Consider the following 22,541-nt stretch of genomic DNA (forward strand, 5'->3'; position numbering starts at 1 on the left):
GTTCAAAGAACATCGGAAGGGTGGCAAGGTAATTCTGGACATCGCAACAATGCTGAGGATCTTCTTCACCTGCAACAACATAAGAAGGACATTAGTGGACCGGTCTTCAACTTCTGCAAGGAACTCCTTGTCATGTTTCTTCCTCCTCCCTTTATGGAGGAGCCTAGGATGGGACAGGTGGGGCAGCTCTATCCCGTATAACTGGTACACCCCTTGGTTCTACTTGGACACCTTCAAGTTCTTTAAGGAGAACGAGCTGCAAAGCATCAAGCCGGACCTGTTGAAGCCGATCTACAAGCAAATCTGTGGAAAGGACTCAATGGAACCTGTTCCAGGTAGGAACGCAGTCACCTGCAAAGAAGTCTGGATGAACATTGGATCCAAGAAACTTACCAACAGGCACAGGGATTTGGCCTGGATGGTGGTTCAAGGAGGACGACCCCTTAGGAGTTTCATGCATGCCAGGAACTTATGTAGGTACAGGCACTGCCCATTCTGCATCATCGAGGAGGAGACGGGCCTGCACGTCTTCTGGAAGTGCCCCTACGCCCAAGCCTTGTTAAAGACCTTGGGACAGGAACTGAGCCAATTCGCCTTGAGGACGTCCATTACATACTTCGCTGTGTTGTATGGTCTGTTTCACGGGGAATACACAGAAGAGGAAGTTGAAGGAGCTTGGATGTATTATGAACTGTTTTAAGGACGCTATTTGGTGCGCCAGGATACGCCTTATCCACCAGAGGGAGAGGATGTCCATCGAGGACTGTTGCAGACTGGGAGGACATCTGAAATAACCCGCACTGGCCTCTTCCCCCTTCCCCAAGAACTCCTTGTATAGGATAAAAACTATAATAAAGCTTCAGCCCTGTGAGTTCTTCTACTGGTCTTCAACTGGCCACTGACTTTGACATTTAATAAAAGATTTATTGGAAATTTAAGACAACAAAATCATATTGTTAAGTAACAAACATTACATGTTAAATGAAGTTATCAGACAATTGTCCATGTTTTTATGGTGTGTGAATGAGTAAGTCAAACATTTCTTCACATGTGTAAATTGCAGGGTAATAACTCAAAAGAGCATGAAAAAAGCAAAGAAAACTTTACACCAGCCTTTAAATTTAACGCTGTAATTACACGTAAACCTGCTTCTAAGTGTTTTTTTGGAATAATATCTTCTTTGTTACTACTCTGAGCAAAGAAGCCAGGATGTGCTATTAATACACTCCTAACATCACATATTGTCAAACCTCATAGCGCTTTTAGGCCTTTGGGTCAGATTTCCATTGTGGTCTTTCAAGAATCAAACATATCTATTAAATTTCCATTCATGACTGGTTAACTATAAAAGTCCTCAAATGACATTTTGATTGATATTTGTTTTCAATAAATCATGTCATGTATGGTTCAAGGAAACCTCTGTGAAGACCATTGAAGCCCTTCATGTGTTTACTTACGTATTTATGCGTATTTATAATGCAATGGGTAATGCCATTTGTAAGTGTCCTGAAATTCAGTGTTGTCCAGCCAGATATAATAATTTTTGTAGTTGGAATGTTAGGGATAGTCATCTCTGTAGATTTTAATGAGGGTTTTACCTTTTCCTTTTTTCCTTTTACCTACTTTCAGACATGTTATCTTTGTTGTTTTTTATTAGTAATAAAAAAGGGACATAGCCTACATTGCTATCACCAAATGCATTATGCACACCAATTAGATTATTCCAATTATTAGGCCTAAATGTTTATATTTGAGAATCATCTATTTTGACAAGTAGTTATTTATAAGAGTGTTTTGGTGTAATTATAACGTTTCTGAGACCTAATTAGTTTGTTAAAGTAATAATATAAATGCAAAAAATCCAATTTTGCACTGGTGTCATTTTCTAACCATGCCATAACTCTTATTTAGCAGAAAGTATAGATTTAGATAAGTAACAAATGTTTCCCAACCCCGGGAATTTTAAATATGGCATTGGCCGTATTCCAGGTGATTGAAGAAAGTGGGAGTACACTGAACAGAATAGATCATTGGCCATGTAATGTGATTTTATTTTCCCAGCAATATAAAAAGTGTTCCCATGAAACATGGCATTTGACTGTGCCAAAAAACTTCCATAGTTCTGCAAAGAATTTTATGTTATACTAAAACAAACAACAACATTATATTACAACAAAAGGGCAGTTCTATGGTTTCTAGGTCGATGTTATTTGTGTAAAGACTGAACATGTCTTGAAGTCTGTTGTAAAGTAGTATTCCAAAGGGGGTTGTAGATGACACTTGATACAGTGATTGTTCAGAAGTCTCTGTGCTAAGATCATGAAATGTTTTACTGGCTACCAGGAGTAAAATTACTACTGCAGCAAACACCTCTCCTTAACAGTTCTGCTTCATTAACCAGGATCACTTGCTACTTCTCTTTATAGCATAGGAAGCTGTGATCCCATGGGCCAACACAATGGCATGACATTATCCCTGTTTGTAAAGATTTTGTATCTCACTTCCCAATTCCTACCTATTACACTTCTAATTAGGTATATTGTATATATTATATGTAAAACATGTAATGCTAAATTAATATGTAATTATGTATCATGTTTTTACTTTAGTTGCAATAGTGTCCTGACATTCCAATAGGGTAGAAAGTGCTTGCTCTGACAAAATGCAAATCAAAAGATGTGCAAAGTTTTTTTTTTTTCAGAAAACATATACCGACTGGATAGAAAAGCCTGTTCTCTACCAGCATGACACAGAGGAGGGCCTTGATTTCATTTAGAAACAGTCTGACACTCTTTGCCTACTCAGTGCTCGAATATTCTATTCACCAAGGAATATCAGATTTGCTAATGTAGAGCTACATGAATAGGTCTGACTTTGCAGAAACTACTGCAAACTGTGTACTGGGACAGGAGAACAACACAACAAGTCAAGACAAAAGGAAACAATGGATATGAAGTTTGAAGAAGTCAATATAAAGAACTTTTTATACACCAACAAACCAATTAAACATAGAACTCATGCAGTGTTTGTCCAAAACTCCAATACTTCTCCAATCTTATTTTTTTTTAGGGAATGAGGCGTAAGTTAGTCTGAAATGTGACCAAAATCAACATTTTGCAGATCTTCCCTCATTTTTTCCTAGGTTAATCATTGTTTGGTGGCAAGAATAAAAGTTTTTGCTGTAAAAATACACATGGTCTTTGCAATTGCCATTTTAATTCATCAGATTGGTATTTTTGATTCTGAAGTATGATCTCAATCTAGGAATGAGTGGAAATGGTAGATGCAGGTCAGCTAAAGAGGATTTAGACACAGATCTAGTTAAGAGGGAGCTGTACAGGAAAGATCTTGTGAGATGGACAATTGATATGTGTATGACAGTAGGGAGGGGGGAGCATAGTTTAAAATGTAATTAAGTGTGATTGCAATAAAAATAAAGTTACACATTCAGAAAATGCATTGAGCACAAGTTTATTTGCTCATTTTATTTGTTGAGTTGCTATATATGTTCCAGTGTTGATGTCCCAAAAAAAACAGTGGGTCGGGTGATGTCTCTATGTCCTAATCTGTGTACAGTTTCATAGTTTTTAGGAACAGTGGAGTGAATTAGCATTGTACACACATTGCTGGTAAGTTCTCTACAAAGGGGATTGAGGAAGAGGAATGGAAAGCACGGTAAATCTACACCCATAAGAAATGGCAACAGTTATCCCTGACACTTTTTAAAGTGTCCTACAGACTCAGGTAGAAACTGTTTTTATTTCGTAAACCTATTAAAAAAATAATATATCCAAATACTCAGATTTTCTTTAATACTAAAACACATACGGTAGGTAATTTAGCCGTGTATATCAGTGTATATAACATAATTGTAAGTGGCAAGATTCTTTCATTATTGGAATTCCTGAGTGATAAGAAGGAGTTTAGATAAACAACAAATCTCACAGCTTTAACGATAAAGACTCTAATTTAGTGTGTAATAGAGTTCAGAGAAAAGGAAATATTCCGGTAAAGGTGTTATTTGTGTTTACTGATGTTACTTTAAGGGTCATCTTACCGGAGAAAAACAAGCATGGCATAAGGCCACTTTGTGTAATGTTTATTCATTAAAGTGTCAAGGCAGGGTCTGCATCACCCATAAAATCCCAATTTCACGGACATTACCTCAGAGTAGAAGTTATCTGGAGCAGCGAAAGTAGAGGTTAAAGAAGGTTTTTTGTGCTTTTTTTGACATTGACATTTTTGAAAGTGTAATTAGTCAAAAGAAAATTAAAAACAGAGAAATAAAAAGTATAACCTGAATAACACTGATCAATAGGTTTTATTAGTAATGGATAGCCTAAAAAATCCCTAATGTCCCTTTCTTTGCACTCCCTCATACCTCCTCTTTCCTTTTCTTTATTATTATGTTTTCCTATCTCTTTTTGTTATTCTTACTCTTTACTAAATTACTATCATTATAATTCCTATAAAATACTTTTCACAATCTACTGTGAATAACACATTTAAAAAAATGGGGAAAATGTTTTGTTATCATTTAATGTCAGATGTCTATTGTTCACGTTTATGTCGCTATTGTTCTGGAATTTGGGTTGCAATAAAAAATACAGAACACTGATCAGTAGGAAGTCAAAAGAATATTTTTATTAAACATCATGGACTATATACAGCCAACTACATATATATGATAGGGATCTACATCTAAATGTAACAAAATTTCGACCTATCTCCGTATTGTTTTACAATTGTAATGGAAACTATCAGCATGCTAATTGTTTTTGGAGCAATATGACGAATATGCATGAATGTTTATGAATTAAATGTTTCTAGAGGCAGAATAATCATTAACCCATGTGTGTGCTGCTGAGCCCTATACAAACCACATGGGCATAATCAATTGACAAATGGGAAAAGTATACATTTGTGCAAAATGTCAGTCTGGTAAAAGTGAATCATAAAATGGCAAAAAGCTGTATTCAATGTATTCTGTATTCAATTAGGTGGGCTCCCACTTAATTTCTTTGGCTGATCCTATTGATGTTACCATTGATATTTCCACTAAATCAAATGCTTGCAATATATATATATATATATATATATATATCAGCACATTTAAAGAAGATCCACACATACTCACACTGTGACTGCTTCTGCAAACCAACAACTATGCAGTGCGAGGGATTGCCTGGTTGCATACAAAATTATGGATAGTTTAGATGGGCCCTCATATTAAATAGGTTTGACAAATTCCCAGAAGATATTTTTAAGAGATTATAATATGCATAGTATTCAGCTAGTAATGCATATGATGGGATAAGCAGGCACTGATTGCCCTGCCCACCAGCAATATTTAATGATACTTAACAATGGATTTGATGTAAGCACATATCTCTAGTGGTGTGGTGTCTTGTGGGTCAATGAACACAAGGTCTTGGAAAAGCTGCATTCAGAGTGATTTCAGACCCACAGTGAGACCCAGCATTCTGACGTGGGCTCAACTATGATCCCAACCCCTCCCATTCAGGTGAGTAGGGAACTCATTTATGGCTGTGGCTCCATATGACTGTGGCCACATCTGCAGCAAATTGTAGTGTGGCTCTCAAAAACAATTTTCCTTTGATTGCACAGTTTTCGCTTAAACACTTGCATTGGGGCTATGCCCACTGCCTCAGCTGCAGGGAAATCTGCCACTCCTGGAAGCACAGCAAATGTTAATCCTCTGTGAGATTGTTATTGTTGCCTGCTTGGTGGACAGAAAGGAACATCTCCCCTACTAGGCAAAAAAAAACCTTGGCAGGGGGTACTAACCCTTCTTACCCTTACCCCCTCAAAAAAATTCTCACTTGGGCTTTATGTTATTGAACCTGCACCAGAAAACAGAATTCTATAATGTGAACATCCTTCTTTCCCCTTTAATGTTCTATGTTACTGCTTGACTTGAATTGCAAAGTAGACCAAAGGCAATGGCAGATAGAAAATGACCTCTGTTGCTATTTTGGCTGGATCCAGGAAACACTTCAAAATACTATTTGCCATTTCCTGTTTTTAGCAAACCACAAAAAGGAAATGCTTTTGCTTTAAACACTTGTTTTTGTATATTCTGATTTAGAATGCACTCTGAACATTTGTCTTTCCAGGAACACAAAAAACGCAACATAATCACACTTAATGTAAAATACCAGTGTGTGAACCTGCAGACTGCAGACTGAATTAGTTTTTTTTAACTTTGGGGATAATTTTCCAAAGTGACGATATTCACAGTAAACCTGAATAACTTAAGGTTCTTTATATACAGCAGAGTACCAGGATTTTAGCACAGGTAATAGACTTAATGAAATATAGTGTCCTGGTTATATAGAGTATGCAGGTGCCAGAAAGAGAAAGGAGGATCTCTTCCCAAAAAAAAAAAAATAGAGATTTACAAATGTGAATGTGGCTGGCATGTCACACAGGTAACAAGATACTGTAAGTCTTCTAAGAGGCATCATGACACAAGCTACACAGCAGATCATGCAATTTCATGTGAAGTGGATATGATAAATATACATACACTTGCCAGGTAACATGCCAGGTTTTTGTAATGTAAAAAAATAAGACCACATAAAGTAATTTCAAAACTTTTCCCACCTTTAATGTCACCTTTAACCTGTACAATTCGATAACAAAAATGAACAAATCTGTTAAGGGAAAAAACATAAAAATAAAAAATGTATGATAAGTAGGATGCATTCTTCTACACACCCTAAAACTAACTTTTGAAGCATCTTTTGGTATAAAGCAGAAATAAAGTGAAAACAAAAAAACACACCTTTAATCCTGAAGATCCGTTGATCCATTAGAAGGTTTCTTCAATTGGGTCCCGCGTCATGTCCTTCTTCAGCCTGACACGGGGGAAGCGCCGGATGCCGCCATCTTCTTCGATCTCCCTCTGGGTTCTACTTCACACCCAATCGCACTGTGCAGACGCCAGATTAGGTAATGGAGATGGGGGGAAAAGTGACGATCTCACTGGGCATGCGTGAGATCTGCATTTTATTTCCTCCTGTTAAAGAAAAGGATCCTTTTGTGGATGCCCAAAGGAGCATCCAGAGCCTCACGGGATGCTTGACGTAGGTATCCCGGGAAGCTTTGCGATCAACGCAACAATCAAGACAGAAAGAGGTGGTACAGCACCCATTTGTTTTTTTTTTTATAAAAGGGTATTACACTTAAAAGAATACATTTTCATTTTATATTAAAAGGGTTGTGTACCCTTTTATGTAAAATATGTTTAATTACAGCGTTTAGTCTTCTGTATAGGTAATGCACTTATATGCAATGGTATACATAGGATACATCTAATTAAAATCACCTAAATTCAATAGAAGATCTGACCAGAGTGACCAGAAGAGGGCTGTGCACAAGGGATGCCATGGCAAGTGAAGATGTGCCATGCTGGTAGACTTCTACCCAAAAAGACTGCATGTTGTAATAAATAAATGGAACTGGATTTTTAGGGTAAGGCATTGCTTACCCTAAAAAAATATACAATACCTGCAAACTATCAACAATGCATTGCTCTGCTCTCAAGATTTTTCCTAAATTGGCTAAATAAATATAATCAGCTCCTAAAAAATGGTAAAACATACTAGTTTTTATTGTTGTGAATATAAAAGCTATTATTTTGTATATTTTCTTTTAAAAAATCTCCTATTCCTGTTAAAACTGTGCCTGACATCCTCTCAGAAAAAAAATAAAGACAGCAGTGTAGTTCAAGACCTTGTTAGTAACTGCAAGGATATGTTTGTAGGAAAGTTGGGAGTCATTGTTTGTTTTAAAATGCTCCTGCTGGGAGTGTCAGAGCTTTGATTTCTACAATTAAAAAGGTTGGTGTATCATCACGTACTTTAATGTGTTTTCAGCATTGTGACATTTAGTATATTACATTTGTAAAACCAGGCCCGTTTTAAATCTGTTTTTGTCTCTTAAGCTATTTCCTTCCTTAAAAGTCGTTGGACCAGAGATCTCAAAGAAGATGGACTTATTGACGTAGAGCTATAAACACTTGTTGTAAGAGGTAAACAACTGCAAAGTGAACCTTGGGGATCCAGGGGATTATATTTAATCCAGGGGATTTTATTACCTTGATATAATTATAATATATTATAATTAATTATAATAGGAGTAAAAAAAACTTTGGCATACTAAGGGATTTGTTTAATTACAAAGCCTAATATTCCAAGTAAACCTCAACTTAACTTCTAATTTCCTAAATCAAACAATATCCCTAAACCTCAACCTAACCCATGGCCCCCAGTGCCTAATATGATTTAGAAAAACTTCAACCCAAATGTAAATTACCTACCTTTATACCTAAATCTTAATTACAGGTAGTCCCCGGGTTACATACAAGATTGTGACTGTAGGTTTGTCCTTAAGTTGAATTTGTATGTAAATCAGAAAAAGGTACATTATTTTTATAAATGCAATTAGGACAGATGTTTGTGTCAACATAATATTAGGCAGTGTGGTGTCAGTTACTGCATAAAATCATCACTGCGAGTTAATCACAAACAAAGCAAAAAAATAAAAAAAAACTTTATGGGAGCCTAGATATTCATGACCGTCTGGAGCAAGCTGTGCATTGATATGCAAAAAGAAACAACTGCAGAGTTTGTCTTGGTCACTAAAGAGTTACAAGGTGTTGCAGGAGAGCTCACCCACAACCTCAGCTGTGTTTAGCAAAAGGTTTCCTCTGCAAGTCATGCAAATGGCTCCTATCCCTCCTGTCAAGCCCCTGTCCTGCACAGGAACAAGAAGGGAAGCCCTGTTCGTATCTAGGAGACGCCTGTATGACGGATGTCCTTAACTCAGTGTCTACCTGGACCTACCTTAATATTGCCAGTTTTCATTACTCTTAACTTTAGATATACATATACATATATATATATAGTTTTGCATGTCTTTGCTTGCATTAGGCAGCATAAATTTGGGGTTTACCACCCATTTATAGAGCACAGCAATAGAGCCAATTTACTAAAGGAATATAGGCTGTTGACTTTGCAAGGGAACATGCTGTGTCAGCTGCTAGAATGTGATGCTTGCACTCATATGACCAGCTTTCCTCCAATGGCAGAGTTCCTTCTACTTTGTTACACATATAGAGTGCTGTGATTGGAGTAGATTTAGCACATGCCCTGCTCTCCCCCAATCGCAGAGCTCTCTCTGCTCAACGGCAGCAAGAACCCTGTGGGGTCTCACTGGATACACACTGCAGAAAACACTAATGAAAAGGATAGGCGTAGCACAGCAGAATTTAGTGTTCTACTCTTTATAAATAAGCCTGTATTTTACAAAGGTTTATAGACATGTACCAATTCAAAGCAAAAGGTCAGTGTTTACAACTATAGACACAGATTGATACCTTTGTGCCATTTTATTCCAGGCTTATGGTTTATCTGCTGAAGTATATTGGGCAGACCTTGTGGGCATTGAGAAGAGAATATACCAGTTTATATATTAGGAGAGGTACACAAGTCCAGTGGTAAGGCACAATATATAGGCCTATTAATAAGGAGCCCCTACCTTGCTGGTTGCAAATGGAAACACATGTAAGTGGCTAACCCATAGTGCCACCAGCAGGTGACACAAGTAGATGCAGGTATCCTGACATTGTGCTCCACTGATCATATTACATATCCAAAGTCCTGTATAAATTATCTTCTGATGATTAGTCCTTTTCTTGGAGAACCACTGCATTGAGCCAGCAGGAAGACCCGTTTGGCAACCTGAGCGCTACAGCCCTTTAGCTCTAGCCTGGCTCTCTCTGACTAATAGTCACACACATCCTGGTCTAGCTAAGCCTAATCAGCAGCTCTCTTTAGGAGAGCCCAAACATTACTCCACAGAATTGGGAATCCACCCCACCCTATTGATAAGAAATCCCAATAAATCCAGCCACAGTGCACCTTAAAATAATTAGCAAGTTTCAGGATTCTAGGGAAAAAGTTGATGCAAAGCAAATTTAATGTGTGAATTTCAGGTCAAGGTTGAGCGAAAGCATTTACAAATAGAATACAATGAAGAAAACTAAAAAAGGTTTGAAAGAATTCCTAGATTGTAGGCTTTTTGGGGCGGGGTCCTCTCCTTCTTCTGTGTCACTGTCTATGTCTGTCATTTGCAAACCCTATTTAATGTACAGCGCTGCGTAAAATGTTGGCGGTATATAAATCCTGTTTATTAGTATTAATAATAATTACAAAGTAACAACCAATAAACTAAATAAATAAAAATGAAAATACAACAGTTGGCTGCTGATCCAGTCCAAGATCAGCAATTGGTTCATCAGCGACACCTAGTGTTGTAACTGAGTATATTCTGATGTTTCCCTAAACATATAAAGATATACATGTATCTATATATATACACACACACACACACACACTTTTACCATGCTATACATCTTATATACATGCTATATAGAACAAAAACTCTAGCTGTGTTCAAATGCATCTGATCATCTGTGCTGGGACATGTTTCTCCTACTGACATTGGGGCATTTTGACCTCTTACAAGGTACTTATGGTGTACAATGTTGTATAACTCTAAACTCATTGAAACATGACCTATGTAATCTCTGCTGGATATTACATACTCCTGATCAAATAGTTGGTTGCTAAGTATCCCTTATGTATTTTAATAAAGGTCTGGTTGGCTCAGGCAGAAATATCTAAAAATGGAAGAGTTGAAATTTAATTGTGTTTCTGTGAGCTGCCTATAGCAGGGTATTTTGGGAGTACAAAGTCATCTCCTCCTCCTGTGCCATTGCTTGTACTTGTCAGGTATGCAGATTTGCCATCTGCAGCCATTATTTATTGTACAGCACTGTAAAATATGTTTTATAAATAAAATCTATTAATTGTACAAGGACTGCAATACCCTGTATATGTGTGTGTTCTCTTAGCACGCCCTGTAAAAGTGCTTCTAATATTTAGTACTGGGTAGGGTTACAGACTGCCATAGTATCTCATAGGTAAAGTGTGTGATGTTGTATATTGTATATTGCATCTATTGTCAGTCTATGTGTTAAAAAGCTCCAGGTTAAGTTCCTTACCAGTATAACTTTGGAAGACTGGAAAACCAGTTTAAGGTACTGGAGCTGGTCAGAACTCAGAATTTGAGCCTAAATTTAGAGTTCAGATATCATGTCAGTGACAAAAGTACCGACACTATGGATCATTCAATGACAAGGTGCTTGTCACTGCCTTTTATTGCGGTCTGTGGCCAATGTCACAAATTTAGTCAGTGCAGCACTTGGATAGGACCTGTCACCGCTGCATGGATGGGCAACGTTATCTTCACCGCTGGCTCCATGGCTGGCTTCTGATCCTCCTTAGTCATTGAACAATGTGACCCCTGTGAGTACATAAATTGGCCCCAGCAGATGCGTAGCACAGAGCCTAGCTCTTAAGTTATACAGCGCATGCATATTTTGCTGAATTCAATGTGGGAGAATCCAGGTCTGTTTCTTCTTTGTGTTTTACACAGCATAGTTGGGGGGGAATGTGCTGTGTGGTGTGTGCTGCTGTGTGCTGTGTACAGGGAATCCCCTACGTTTGTAGATGCCCACTCTAATTCAATGAAAGTTCTCTGCAGAGAGTCCAGTGTCAGTGCGGGCTCCATGCAGAGAACTTTCTTGGACGGGGAATTCCCTGTACACACACACACAGGCCACATATGCCTCGTTTAAGGCCTAAACAAAAAGCCACCAGGAACCAGGGAGTACTACCTTTGCTTTTTGAGTTTAGGTATGCTTTAAGGTTTATACTGGGCACTTAAATCACCCTGTGCCTTCCACCAAAACTCAATAACCAAGTATACCCCATTATAAGATGCAATAATCCTACATATAAAAATCCATGGGCTCGATTTATAAATTATTCCCCTGTCAGTTCGCTCTAGATTCATTTATAATTTTTGCTTTCACAAATAGCATTTCCTATTGAGGCAGCTGTGCATTTTTGGGATTGACCACTAGATGGCAGAATGAGAAGGTATTTTTAATAGGAAATGACAGATGATAGGAAAAGACTGCTGACAGATGATCGTATATCTCTAGCCTTTGCTAGAGATATACGATCATCTGTCAGCAAATCTCAGACACAATGACAGGGGAAATATAAACAGTCCTGTGTCAAAAAATATAAATTTCACCTCAAAATAGCTTTTAATTGGTGTTACTGTTTACTTAGCTTTAAACTGTCCTTCATTTGATTATTTTAATACCAAAACTCCTGTCTCTCTTTCCCTTATCAGTAGTTCTTTTTTTGGCCTAAGACCTCATTAAAAATTAAAATATATTTTACTGTACTAAACAGTTACCATTAAACCGAATAGGTCCGTTCATTATCCCGTGTCAGGCGGCAGCATTTCCATGCAGTATTGTATACAATCAGTGCAGCACCTGGGGCGGTCTGCCACCTCCATAGACTAAATGGGAAGTGTTTAAAATGTTATAAAAGGCTTGTACAGACATTTGTAAATGCATAGTATATATTGTACATGGCAAGTGAAGAATTCCTTAGCACTGTGTATGGCTGCCTATAGGGAATGTGGGAACCCTTAAAGTGAATCTACATTCATTATTACATTCAGTACTTAGTACAACAAAGCATAACAAAGGTCTGGTTTCAAAATGGGGGAAGGGGGCATTTGTTGCTATGGCTACAGGTGTCCTGGCACTGGTAGGAGTGTCCCCAGCACTGACACAGGTGTCCTGGCACTGCTTTTGTTCCGTTTTGGAAGAATTCGTAAATTCTATATGCCCTTATTCTCATTTTTGCCCTGCGTTTGAGCGCTCAGCAGAGACCCCTCCCACTGTTTACTGATTGGCTAACCTGCAGCTCAGAATTCTGGGAACTGTAGTTTTTCTAGGCAGAGTCAAGCCTTAGAAGTTTCCATCTGACTCTGTCTGGTTGCTTGGTTACTCCATGACGCTGTGAGAGGGGGGAGGTAAACAACAGAAAAGCCTGAAGATATTCAGAGGAAGAGCACTTAAAGTTGGAGCTGCGGTGTAATGTCCTGGAGACGATATGAAGAAGTGAAGTAATCTCTATTTTCTTTATACAATAATTGGATGAGATGCAGGGCACAGTGATGGAGTGACTCTCTCTCCTCGCTGTTCTGTGAATGATGGAGGATGATAGCACTATCTGCAGCCTGTATGCTGCAATATGAGAATGCAGGAATGTAGGGGGATCAATGTGAAAGCCGAGCAGAGTAATCTGATGGGCAGCCCCCGGGTCACACACGGGATCACACACTGTCATAGAAGCAAAGGCTGTGCTCAGCACGTAGGAGGGGAGCTTTGTAATATCCAGGAATAGCCAGCACTGCCAAGTGGAAAGGTTTAGCCGCTCAGACCATAGAACATAGCAGTGTTATTGTGTTATTGTGTTATTCTTATATATTGTACATGGCAAGTGAAGAATTCCTTAGCACTGTGTATGGCTGCCTATAGGGAATGTGGGAACCCTCAGAGTGAATCTACATTCATTATTACATTCAGTACTTAGTACAACAAAGCAATGAACATAACCAGCTTGATGAAATTTGCATATGGCTCAATGTTGCCCATACAGATAAAGCAATAATTTATGAACAAGGAAGGGAGGTATCATTAATATATGTCTATAAATTAGTGCTTTTTCTGTATCGCCTACATTCCTTAAGCAGCTCTTTGTAATATTGTACTCTGCCTAACCTTCACTGGCTTCATTTCATTCTGCAGACACATAATTTATATACTAAAGTATGAAAGGACGCCCCCTGCACTCACACTTATGGTGCTGTCCCCTTAGCAGGCTCTCCCAGTTTGGCCTTGGTCAGTGGTGACAGTGATGTCATCAAACTGCGCTACCTGTGTTGTTCTCTGCTGACATCATCAGTGTACGCAGCTACAGATAGAAGTGTCAGACAGCCCAGACTGACAGTTGGCTGGATGAGTCATCAGGATAGGATCTCCCCTCGCTGCTCCTCATCCCTGTGCTGTAGATGAGATGTCAACATGATCATAAGGAGCAGAGGAAAGAAAGGTATGTACCAGGAGATGGATGGGGGATGGTGATTGACCAAGAGATCATCTGGTAAGGTCATCTGGTAAGGTTCTCTCTTCTACTGTCCCATCTGTAATAGGGGAAAAAAGGGTATACCCCTTGAATTGAGGACAGACAGCAGAATCTGTCCGTCTCTTAATTAGTATTGATTCATGGATCAAAAAAAAAAGGGCTCAAAAATATGCATAAAATTAAAAACAATTGATTATACCCCCTTAAAAGAAAATAAAATTTAAAAAGAAACAATGTGGGCTCTAAATTATGCATAAAGGTAAAAAAAGCTTAAAAACTAAATAAAAAATTAAAACAAAACAGGAAAAGAGCTTCCTTATCAAAATCTCACCTACATAGGAACAGATGTCAACATGATCGCAAGAAGCGGAGATAGAAAACTGGTGAAGAGGAGGCAAGGGATGGATCTCTATCCATCCCCTGCCTCCTCTTCACCAGTTTTCGATCTCCACTGACAGTTGGCTGAGAGTCATCTAGTAGGTTCTCTGCTCTGCTGTCCCGTCTGTGGACTTTGTTCCAACTGTAACAGGGGGAAGAGGGTATACCCCTATTAGGGAAGACAGACAGCAGTGACCTGTTTCCTGGATCCTAAAGAGTAAACGGTAGGAGTAAATAGTACTAGAGTAACATAGAGGGTTAAAACTTATTGTGAGGACAAGAGGTATCCGCTCTTAATAGAGGGGCTAAAAAGAGACCCTAAAAAGTCTCTTCACTGCTGTCCCATTTGTGGTCCAAACCAGTCCATAATACAGTGAATACGGTGTACCTTGGTATGGTGAACAGACGGCAAGACCCGTCCGTCTCTTAATCAGTGCTGATTCATGTATTAGATTAGAAAAAACAAAACAAAAGAAAATTAAAATAGGAAAAAAGATGGGCTCTAAAATAGGCATGAAATTATAAAAACATTTACTTTTAATAAAATAAATAAAAAACACAAAAATCAGCTTAAACAAGAATGCATAAATAAATAAAAAATACTGATAATACTGAAAAAGCAATAACTCTGTATATTGCATAGTACTATATTATTCTAAAACACCTCCCTAGTGTGGTAAATTTTAAAACGGGGCAGCACAGAGTCAAACGTCACATTCAGGGCAGTGGAACCGGGTTTCCTTCCAGATTTTTTGCCGTCCTCCCCTCTCTTGGAGCAGCACACCACACACACCATACTTGTGTGTTTTTGCTTTCTTGCGGTTGGTGAATTGTGCTCCGGAAAATGACGAGCACTCAGGCGTAGCGGGTTCACAGTGTATGAAGCATGTCGTCCAAGTTGATGTTGATTTGCATCCTCTTCTGGTGTTAGGTGTTTCACACATATAGCTTCACAGATTTTCCATATGAATTCAGGGTGGGGTACAGGCCTGTCATTTTGTTTTTTGAATAGAATGTATGCATTCCACAAACACTGTTCCACTAGATGGCGAAAGATTTTTTTGTAGTACTTTCTCTGTTGCTTTCTGACCGCTGGATAAAAGGTCATGGCCTGGTCGGCTCTGTCAACACCCCCCATTGTGCAGTTATAGTCGATCACTACCTGGGGCTTCTGAACGTCTTTCACACTTCTTGTTCTGGTTTGAACAGTGGCGGTGATGTGAAGAGTGCTCATCATGCAGACATCCTTCTTATCATGCCATCGGAGAGCCATCATCTTTCCTTTCTGCCAGGCAACTTTATCCCAAGGCTTGAGCATTTGTGCAGTGAAATTGGCTGGCAATTCACAACGGTTAACCCTAAGAGTTCCGTAGGCATCTGTTTTGTTTTGTATCAGGAACTCGTAAAGCTCAGGGGACGTAAAAAATTGTCTGTCGTAAGATAATACCCTTGGTTCAGCAAAGGCTCAATAAGAGACAGCACAGAAGATGTTTCCACTGCAAAGGGACTAAATCTGGGGTCAAATTTTGTGCCTTTGCCTGTATATATGACAGAGTTACAGATATATCCAGATTTGGATTCGCACAGCATAAAAGACTTGATCCCAAACCGTGCTCTCTTGGACGCTCAGTCTCCCTTTATATGACATCAAACTTTCATCCACACTAATGTCTCTTTCTGGCACATAGCAGGTTTTGAAGTTGTTGATAATCATTTTATAAACCTGCCAAATTTTTTTTAGCTTGGGGGCAGGATGGGTGGTCTCATCAAAATCATCATTGTTGGTAAAATGTAAAAATTTCATGATTAGGCTAAATCGATATTAAGGCATAACTGTGCCAAAAAAGGGGTGGCGAGCAGTTTGTTGGTGGACCAGTACCACTTCTGCAGGGGTTTCCCCACCACCCCCTGGAGAATAACCAGGCCCAGAAAAAGCCAAATATCCTTTTGGGTGACCGGTTCCCATTTCCGGGTTCTGGACAAGCTTGCATGTGGAGCAGCCAGCTGTTGCGCTGCATATCTGTTTGTCTCTTTAACTATTTTCTGAATGACTTCGCCATTCAGAAATAGCTCCAGGTAGGCCACGCGCCGACGACGTCATCAGCTGGTGAGGAGGAGGCAGGGGATGGATGGAAAAAAAAGAATATTAAATAGGAAAAAAGGTGGGCTTCAAAAAATGCATGAAATTAAAAAAACAGATAAAAAAATCTCAATTAAAAAAATAAAAACCAAAATAATATAAGCAATTTAAAGAAATTCACTTTATCATTGTTGATTCATTGATCAGATTAAAAAAAAAACAAAATAGCTGAGCTGAGCTGTAAAATATGCATGAAGTTAAAAAAAAAACTGATCTAAAACTCAAAAAATAAAGAACAAGAAAGAAAAAAGAAATTTAAAGAAAAGGAATCCACTCTTACTACTTATGAATCAGGAAATGAGCTTCCTTAATAAAATCTCGCCAACATAGGAATAGATGTGAACATGATCGCAAGGAGCCGAGATAGAAAGCTGGTGAAAAGGAGGCAGGGGGTGGATGGAGGGTGACAGTTGGCTGAGAGTCATCTAGTAAGGTTTTCTCCTCTACTGTCCAATCTGTGGACTCAGTTCCGACTATATTAGGAGGAACGGTATTTCCCAATATGGAGGACAGACAGCAGGGACCTTTTTCTTGGAGCGTAAAAAGTAAGCTGTAGGAGGAGTAAAATAAAGAGTTAAAACCTATTGTGATGACAAGAGGTATCCGCTCTTAGTGGATGGGCTAATAGAAGACCCTATAATGTTTCTTTACTGCTGTCCCCTTTGTGGTCTAAACAAGACCATAATACAGGGAAGAGGGTGTACCTCGTTATGAAAGACAGACAGCCTGACCCGTCCGTCTCTTAATCAGTGCTGATTCATGTATCAGATTGAAAATAACAAAAACAAAAGAAAATCAAAATAGGATAAAAGGTGGGCTGTAAACTATACATTAAATTATAAAAACAAATTAAAAAATCTCAATTAAAAAATAAAAAAAACAAAAGATTAAAGCAAATTAAAGCGTTTCTTTCTTCATCATTGTTGATTCATTGATCAAATTAAAAGAAAAGAAAAAAAAATAGGAAAAAAGTTGAGCTGTAAAATATAAAAACAATTAAAAAAAAAAAGGAATCCACCCTTACTACTTAAGAATCAGGAAATGAGCTTCCTTATCAAAATCTCGCCAACAGAGGAACAAATGTCATCATGATCGCAAGGAGCCAACATAGAAAGCTGGTGAAGAGGAGGCAGGGGATGGATGGAGGGTGATGGTTTGCTGTGAGTCATATGGTAAGGTTCTCTGCTCTGCTGTCCCTTCTGTGGACTCCGTCCCAACTGTAAGGGGGGGAAGAGGGTATACCCCTATTATGGAAGACAGACAGCAGGGACCTGTTTCCTGAAGAGTAAAGAGTAAGCGGTAGGAGGAGTTAAATAAAGGATTAAAACCTATTGTGAGGACAAGTGGTATCCGCTCTTATTGGCGGGGCTAATAGAAGACCCTAAAAAGTTTCTTCACTACTGTCCCATTTGTGGTCTAAACCAGACCATAGTACAGGGAAGAGGGTGTACCTCGTTATGAAGGACAGACAGCAGGACCCGTCCTTTTCTTAATCAGTGCTGATTCATGTATCAGAGAATCAGGAAATGAGCTTCCTTATCAAAATCTCGCCAACAGAGGAACAGATGTCATCTTGATCGGATGGAGCCGAGATAGAAAGCTAGTGAAGAGGAGGCAGGGGATGGATGGAGGGTGACAGTTTGTTGTGAGTCATCTGGTAAGGTTCTCTGCTCTGCTGTCCCGTCTGTGGACTCCGTCCCGACTGTAAGGGGGGAAGAGGGTATACCCCTATTATGGAGGACAGACAGCAGGGACCTGTTTCCTGGAGCGTAAAGAGTAAGCGGTAGGAGGAGTAAAATAAAGGGTTAAAACCTATTGTGAGGACAAGAGGTATCCGCTCTTAGTGGAGGGGCTAAAAGAAGACCCTAAAGAGTTTCTTCACTGCTGTCCCGTTTGTGGTCCAAACCAGACCATAATACAGGGAAAAGGGTGTACCTAGTTAAGAAGGACTGACAGCAGGACCCGTCCGTTTCTTAATCAGTGCTGTTTCATGTATCAGAAAAAAAAATAAAAAAAACGAAAATGAAAATGGGAAAAACGGTGGGCTCTAAAATATGCATGAAATTAAAAAAACAAATTAAAAAATCTCAATTAAAAAATAAAAACCAAAAAGATAAAAGCAAATTAAAGAAATTCTCTCTTCATCATTGTTGATTTATGAATCAAATTAAAAGAAAAGGAACAAAAATAGGAAAAAAGTCGAGCTGTAAAATATGCATGAAATTAAAAAAAATATAAAAAATTTCAATTAAAAAAAAAATAAAAACCAAAATGATAAAAACAATTTTAAAAAAAAGGAATCCACTCTTACTGCTTATGAATCAGGAAATGAGCTTCCTTATCAAAATCTCGCCAACAGAGGAACAGATGTCATCATGATCTCAAGGAGCCGAGATAAACAGCTGGTGAAGAGGAGGCAGGGGATGGATGGAGGGTGACAGTTTGCTGGTACTGATTCATGTATCAGAATAAAAATAACAAAAACAAAAGAAAATTAAAATAGGATAAAAGGTGCGCTCTAAAATATACATGGAATTATAAAAAAATAATCTCAATTAAAAAATAAAAAAACCCAAAGGATTAAAGCAAATTAAAGATATTCTTTCTTCATCATTGTTAATTCATGGACCAATTTAAAAGAAAAGAAAAAAATAGGAAAACGTCAAGCTGTAAAATATGCATGAAATAAAAAATACTATAAAGAATTTCAATTAAAATTAAAATAAAAACTAAAAAGATAAAAACAATTTAAAGAAAAGGAATCCACTCTTACTATTTATGAATCAGGAAATGAGCTTCCTTATCAAAATCTTGCCAACAGAGGAACAGATCTCAACATGATCGCAAGGAGCCGAGATAGAAAGCTGGTGAAGAGGAGGCAGGGGATGGAGGGTGACAGTTTGCTGTGAGTCATCTGGTAAGGTTCTCTTCTCTGCTGTCCCGTCTGTGGACTCCGACCCGACTGTAAGGGGGGGAAGAAGGTATACCCCTATTATGGAGGACAGACAGCAGGGACCTGTTTCCTGGCGCGTAAAGAGTAAGCGGTAGGAGGAGTAAAATAAAGGGTTAAAACCTATTGTGAGGACAAGAGGTATCCGCTCTTAGTGGAGAGGCTAAAAGAAGACCCTAAAAAGTTTCTTCACTACTGTCCCGTTTGTGGTCTAAACTAGACCATAAAACAGGGAAGAGTATGTACCTCGTTATGAAGGACAGACAGCAGGACCCGTCCTTCTCTTAATCAGTGCTGATTCATGTAACAGAATAAAAATAACAAAAACAAAAAAAAATGAAGATATGAAAAAGGGTGGGCTCTAAAATATGCATAAAAATAAAAAACAAATTAAAAAATCTCACTTAAAAAATAAAAAAACAAAAAGATAAAAGCAAATTAAAGATATTCTTTCTTAATCATTGTTGATTTATGGATCAAATTAAAAGAAAAGAAAAAAAATAGGAAAACGTCAAGCTGTAAAATATGCATGAAATTAAAAATACTATAAAAAATTTCAATTAAAAATAAAATAAAAACTAAAAAGATAAAAACAATTTAAAGAAAAGGAATCCACTCTTACTACTTATGAATCAGGAAATGAGCTTCCTTATCAAAATCTCGCCAACAGAGGAACAGATGTCATCATGATCGCAAGGAGCCGAGATAGAAAGCTGGTTAAAAGGAGGCAGGGGATTAATGGAGGGTGACAGTTTGCTGTGAGTCATCTGGTAAGGTTCTCTGCTCTGCTGTCCCGTCTGTGGACTCCGTCCCGACTGTAAGGGGGGGAAGAGAGTATACCCCTATTATGGAGGACAGACAGCAGGGACCTGTTTCCTGGAGCGTAACGAGTAAGTGGTAGGAGGAGTAAAATAAAGGGTTAAAACTTATTGTGAGGACAAGAGGTATCCGCTCTTAGTGGAGGGGCTAATAGAAGACCCTAAAACGTTTCTTCACTACTGTCTCATTTGTGGTATAAACCAGACCATAATATAGGGAAGAGGGTTACCTCGTTATGAAGGACGGACAGCCTGACCCGTCCGTCTCTTAATCTGTACTGATTCATGTATCAGAATAAAAATAACAAAAACAAAAGAAAATTAAAATAGGATAAAAGGTGCGCTCTAAAATATACATGGAATTATAAAAATCCGCTCTTAGTGGAGGGGCTAAAAGAAGACCCTAAAAAGTTTCTTCACTGCTGTTCCGTTTGTGGTCTAAACCAGACCATAAAACAGGGAAGTGGGTGTACCTCGTTATGAAGGACTGACAGCAGGACCCGTCCGTCTCTTAATCAGTGCTGATTCATGTATCAAAAAAAAAAAAAATGAAAATAGGAAAAACGGTGGGCTCTAAAATATGCATGAAATTAAAAAAACAAATTAAAAAATCTCAATTAAAAAAATAAAATCCAAAAAGATAAAAGCAAATGAAAGAAATACTGTCTCTATCATTCGTGGATCAAATTAAAAGAAAAGGAACAAAAATAGGAAAAAAGTTGAGCTGTAAAATATGCATGAAATAAAAAAAAAATATAAAAAATTTCAATTAAAAATAAAATAAAAACCAAAATGATAACAACAATTTAATAAAAAAGGAATCCACTCTCACTACTTATGAATCAGGAAATGAGCTTCCTTATCAAAATCTCGCCAGCAGAGGAACAGATGTCATCATGATCGCAAGGAGCCGACATAGAAAGCTGGTGAAGAGGAGGCAGGGGATGTTGGGTGACAGTTTGCTGTGAGTCATCTGGTAAGGTTCTCTGCTCTGCTGTCCCGTCTGTGGACTCCGTCCCGACTGTAAGAGGGTGAAGAGGGTATAGAAGACCCTAAAAAGTTTATTCAGTGCTGTCCCATTTGTGGTCTAAACCAGACCATAATACAGGGAAGAGGGTTACCTCGTTATGGAGGACAGACAGCCTGAACCGTCCGTCTCTTAATCAGTGCTGATTCATGTATCAGTTTGAAAATTAAAAAAACAAAAGATAATTAAAATAGGAAAAAAGGTAAGCTCTAAAATATGCATGAAATAAAAAACAAATTAAAAAATCTCAATTAAAAAAATAAAAACCAAAAACATAAAAGCAAATTAAAGAAATTCTCCCTTAATCATTGTTGATCCATGGATCAAATTAAATGAAAAGAAAAAAAATAGGAAAAAAGTTGAGCTGTAAAATATGCACGAAATTAAAGAAAACTTAAAAAAAATTTCAATTAAAAATAAAAAAAAAAACAAAAAGATTAAAACAATTTAAAAAAAAGGAATCCACTCTTACTAATTATGAATCAGGAAATGAGCTTCCTTATCAAAATCTTGCCAACAGAGGAACAGATCTCAACATGATCGCAGGAGCCGAGATAGAAAGCTGGTGAAGAGGAGGCAGGGGATGGAGGGTGACAGTTTGCTTTGAGTCATCTGGTAAGGTTCTCTGCTCTGCTGTCCCGTCTGTGGACTCCGACCCGACTGTAAGGGGGGGAAGAGGGTATACCCCTATTATGGAGGACAGACAGCAGGGACCTGTTTCCTGGAGCGTAAAGAGTAAGCGGTAGGAGGAGTTAAATAAAGGGTAAAACCTTTTGTGAGGACAAGCAGTATCCGCTCTTATTGGCGGGGCTAATAGAAGACCCTAAAACGTTTCTTCACTGCTGTCCCATTTGTGGTCTAAACCAGACCATAATACAGGGAAGAGGGTGTACCTCTTTATGAAGGACAGACAGCAGGACCCGTCCATCTCTTAATCAGTGCTGATTCATGTATCAGAATAAAAATAAAAAAAACAAAAGAAAATTAAAATAGGATAAAAGGTGGGCTCTAAAATATGCAGTAAATGAAAAAAAAAAACAAATAAAAAAATCTCAATTAAAAAAATTAAACCAAAAAGATAAAAGCAATTTAAAGAAATTCTCTCTTCATCATTGTTGATTCA

General features: G+C 38.2%; 1 long non-coding RNA gene across 4 annotated transcripts in view; it reads left to right on the forward strand.

The window, feature by feature from the left end:
• Positions 1-12,836: 12,836 nt before the first annotated feature.
• Positions 12,837-22,541, forward strand: part of LOC140327070 (uncharacterized) — an 86,027-nt gene continuing 76,322 nt past the window's right edge. For 3 of the 4 annotated variants that reach the window (XR_011919978.1, XR_011919976.1, XR_011919979.1), the window contains exon 1: positions 12,837-14,072. This is a non-coding gene — a long non-coding RNA (uncharacterized lncRNA). The remainder of the gene's footprint in view (positions 14,073-22,541) is intronic. The other variant, XR_011919977.1, reaches the window with a different exon arrangement.

Source organism: Pyxicephalus adspersus, chromosome 3 (genome assembly GCF_032062135.1).
Source record: "Pyxicephalus adspersus chromosome 3, UCB_Pads_2.0, whole genome shotgun sequence".
Classification (NCBI taxonomy): domain Eukaryota; kingdom Metazoa; phylum Chordata; class Amphibia; order Anura; family Pyxicephalidae; genus Pyxicephalus; species Pyxicephalus adspersus.